The sequence below is a fragment of the Penaeus japonicus genome, unplaced genomic scaffold, assembly GCF_977035675.1.
Source record: "Penaeus japonicus unplaced genomic scaffold, GWHDUDI00000001_assembly GWHDUDI00000014, whole genome shotgun sequence".
NCBI lineage: Eukaryota > Metazoa > Arthropoda > Malacostraca > Decapoda > Penaeidae > Penaeus > Penaeus japonicus.
In genome coordinates, this window is record NW_028234416.1 from 27,076,003 (window position 1) to 27,081,002 (window position 5,000).

Sequence of the window (5,000 nt, forward strand, 5' to 3'; positions counted from 1 at the left end):
ATTTTATATAGATGAGATAGATAGATTGAGAGATAGAGATATAGAGTCACACATATACAAAAATTCTATATATATATAAATATCTACTATATAAACATAAATATGTCATTATCACCTAATCTAAAATACTCAATCTAAATTTAATCTATATAAAACTAAATAACTATGTGAGTATGTTTTTGTGTGAGTGTGTGTGAGTGTGTGTGTGTTATGTGTGTGAGTGTAAATCTCAAAAAAACCAACAATATATAAAAAACCACTATCACACTATCTTCTAACACACTAACATTAACACAATCACACACACACACACACACTAACACAGTATCACAATCCAAACACACACAAATACTAACACAGACAATACACACCCCACACAACACACACCACACACACTCACAGCACACCTATATGAAAAGAATATAAAAAAAAATAAAAATATATATATCAATATATACTCTATAATAAATACAATATAGCAAAATATATTTTATACCTATCCTGTATATCTATCAAAAATATATATAAAATTCAATAAATAAATATACTATCTATCTATATATATCAAAAAAATATATATAACTAAATAACATACTATAGACCATAGATTTTTGAGAAGACCTCCGTCGAAAACGTGACAAATACACTCTTGCGTTTAGATATTCAATCTCATTCAAACCTTTCTTCTAATTTGTCGCAATGTAGTCTGTTCATATATATATATATATATAATATATAATCTAAATATAATATATTAATAGTATATATATATATAAAATATATAATAATAAATATGTATATATAAATACTATATTTATATATATATAATATGTATATATATATATATATATATATATATATATATATAAATATACATAATATAATATATTATATATATATAATTATATGTATATAAAAAATATACACACACACACACACACACAACATACACACCACCCCCCCCCCCCCCCCCCCCCCCCCCCCCCCCCCCCCCCCCCCCACCAAAATACACTCACACACACACACACACACACACACACACACACATACACACACACACACACACACAGATATCTATTTATATATATATATATATAAATATATATATATATATAAATATATATATATATAATATATATTATATATATATATATATATATATTAAATATATCTGTGTGTGTATGTAAGTAGTATATACAGTATTAAATGTAAGTATGTATAAGTATATATATAGAGATATAGGATAAGAAAAAAAGAAAGTCAAACTGAAAAAGGAAAGTATTGGAAAAGGGTTTAGGACAACAAAGACTCACACGCCCAACACAATATTGTCCGTCCCTCCCACCGTCGCAACGTGTCAAATACAATCTCCTTGCGTGTTTAGATCACCAATCTCATCATACCACTCTTCTACCTTAGTCGCAATGACGCTGTACATATGTATCTCTCACATATATATCAAACTAAACTATAAAACACACTAACAATCAATATCACTATAACAATCTACATATATAATAAAAACCACAGAATAACAATCTCAAAAACTAAATCGATCTACACATTAAGATCAACTATATCAACAGCTAAAACACCACAAACCCGCCCCCCAGCCCCCATCCCCCCCACCCACGCCACACCCCCTTGACACACACACAAGAAAAAATAAATATCTCAATAACATATAATGCACAAACACACTCAATATATAATAAATAAATAATATATAAAACTCACACATCTATATATCATAAATAACTATCACATACATATCTATATATATATATCAGCGTGTGTGGGTATGTATGAAAGTAATATCAGAATGAAAGTAATTAAAGTATCAGCCTATATATATATAGATAAGAAAAAAAGAAAGTCCAAACTGAAAAAGGAAAGTATTGGAAAGGTTTTATGACAACAAAGAATCTCTTGAGACCTTCTCAAAAGTTGTGAATCGCGTGAAATGTAAAAATATTCGATGCTGACTAAAACTTTCTCACAGTCCCCATAGTTTTTTTCCTCTCTCTCTCTCTCTTTCCCTTTTCTTTTCTTCCACTCTCTTTCTCACTCTCTCTCTCTCTCTCTCCCACACACTCACACTCTCTCTTTCGTTCTTTCTTTCGTTCTTTCTTTCTTTCCAACACTTGGTAGTATTAAGAATTACTTATGTAGCGAAGTCTTTGGCCCTCTGAGACAGCTGTTGAAGCGCTTAGGACGGGGCCTGTTTTGATTTATGGAAATGTCCCGCGGGAATTGACATTCTTTGCTGCAGACTTTTTGTTGCAGCAAATGGAATCGACGTCTTCGTTTTGCCAAATGAGCGTGTGCATATGCAAAGGTGGTGTGGAGGAGAGGGGGGGGGGAGAGAGGGAGAGATGAAGACAGGAACAGTGAGAGGGAAAGGGGGAAGAAAGGGAGAGATAGAGAGAGGGATAAGGGGACATTGGGTGTGGAAGAAGAAAGGGATGGGGAGACACAGTAAACGAGAGAGGAAAAGAGAGACTGTGAAAGAGAATGTGGAAGAGGATAAGTGACGGGGAGGAAAAGAGGAAGGGATAGGGTGAGAGAGAGAGGATGGAGGAGAGAAAGGAAGAAAGAGAGTGAGAGATATTAGTGGACAGTGAGGGATAGAGAGAGGGAGAGACAATGGGTTAGATAGAAAGGAAAGGAAAGTAGTAATAGGCAAAGAGAAAGAGAGAGACAATGAGAGAGAGAAAGAGAAAGAAGGAGTGAGAGAAAAATAAAGAAACAGTGAAAAAGGGGGGTGAATAGCTAGTGAGAAAGAGACAACAATTGAATATAAACATAATATGAAAAACATAAAAAAACACTATCATGATTGAAAAGGATATATATAGAGAGCTAAAGACTCAAACTGGTAAGAAATAACAAGCAAAGAGGGAAACTCCAAGCCTCTACGCCCACGGTGAACCAAGAAGTCCGCCAAAGTCCAGACTCGTCTAAATAGCAACCACAACAAAGGTAAACGTGCCCCTTCACACTCGCTGCGGTCTAAGTATTTACGCTACATCTAGATACCGTGTTTTCTCTCTCTTTCTCCTTTTCTTTACCTTCATTATATTTCTCCTTTACGCGGTTTCTTTCTTTTCTTTCTCTTTCTCATTTTTTCTCTCTTTTTTATTTTTTTATTTTTTTATTTTTTTTTAACTATCGCTCTCTTGTTCTCCATTTTTCTCTTTTTTTTCTACCGTTCTTTTGTTTTTGTTCTCCTATTTTTTGCCTTTCTCTTGTTCTCTCTCTCCCTTTCTTGCTTTCTTCCATTCGAATATTCCCTCCCATTCCCCTCGGCTCTATCTCCTGTTTACCTATCGCACCCTGTCTCTCCCTTTTTAACCACAGTTTTCTTCGTCCTTTCCTTCAAAGCGGAGGGGTGTCTGAAGAGCTCATGAGATTACGAGCTCGAGTCCAACCTGTTTACCGGCGACTCACCTCTCCGACGGCCTCTCCTTGACGCCCTTGTGTGAGTGTTACGGCCTCCGATTGGATTCAGAGCTAATTATCCAGATCCTGTGGTGGCTACTGAGGGTTAGCTGATGTTCCTCTCTTTCTGTCTCTGTCTTCTCTCTGTGTCTTCTTTGGCTTTGTCTCTCTTTGTCTCTCTCTCTCTCTGGGTCTTCTCTGGCTTTCTCTCTCTTTCTCTCTCTCTCTCTTTATCTCTCTCTCTCTCTCTCTCTCTCTCTCTCTCTCTCTCTCTCTCTCTCTCTCTCTCTCTCTCTCTCTCTCTCTCTCTCTCTGTCTCTCTCATTCTTCCCTTGTGTGTGTGTCTCTTGGTTACGTGTTTTAGCTTTTTTCTTTTTTCTTTTGTGTCATTCTGAAGTTCTAGGTGTGATTAGGTAGATAAATTTCACTGTCTTTTCTGTCTTTCTCTCTCTCTCTCTCTCTCTCTCTCTCTCTCTCTCTCTCTCTCTCTCTCTCTCTCTCTCTCTCTCTCTCTCTCTCTCTCTCTCTCTCTCTCTCTCTCTCTCTCTTTCTCTCTCTCTCTCACTCACTCTTCCCTTGTGTGTGTGTCTCTTGGTTGGATATTTTATGTCCTCTTTTTTTTCTTCTTCTTCTTTTTTTTTCTTTTTTCTTTTGTGTCCTTTGGAAGTTTTAGGTTAGATTAGGTAGATAAATTGTTCAATTCACCCTTCTCGCCATATCGTCAGTATCTTGCTAACTTCACAGCCTCACTCGAGCTCAAAATTCACAAGAAAAGTTTTCCTCGTACCCTGCATTTGCACTTGCAGTTTCCCATTTCTTCTTTCCTACTCCTAATTCTCCTCTTACCCCCTCCCCTTCCTCTACTTTCCCTCAGTATCAACCCACCCCACTCCCATCCTCTCTCTTACCCTACCAACTCCCTCTCTCCCTCCCACTCCTCTTCTCCCACCCCAACCCACCCCTCTATCCACCCCTCTCCTCTCTCCTCACCCCAACCAACCAACCCCCCCTGCCCACCTTCTCTTTTTCCTCATACCCCTCTGTCCACCCTCTTATCTCTCCCTCCCTCTCCTCCCCCCCCTCCCTTCCTTCTCCCCTCCCACCTCCCCTCCCTCTTACTCCCCGGAGGTGTGTGAGCAGCGCGTCTGGAACTCGTGCTGCCACCTGGCGGCCCGAGTATCAAGGACAATTAGGAATTATCACCTGTTAATTAGCGCAGTCAAAGTTACGTCCGTTGAGCTCTTGTCACTAGGGGGATGAAATGGGAGCGAGTTGGGGTATGGGGTGGAGGGACGAGCAATGGGTAGGGGAGGGGGGGGAGGGGATCGTGTACGACGTAATCTCCCCTTTGTGCTTCTTTCGTTTTACTTAACTCTTTCTCATGATTTTAAGTTTTCTTTATCTTCCTAGATTTTTTTTTTCTTTTTTTTTACTCTCGAGCGTTGAGTTATTTTTTTAGATCATTGTATGCATATGTTTTCAAGCTGATTATTTAGATTTTTCTTAGATTTAGACAAAAAGTCAATATGACGCTTCTGTTGATCATTTAGTATTCTTTG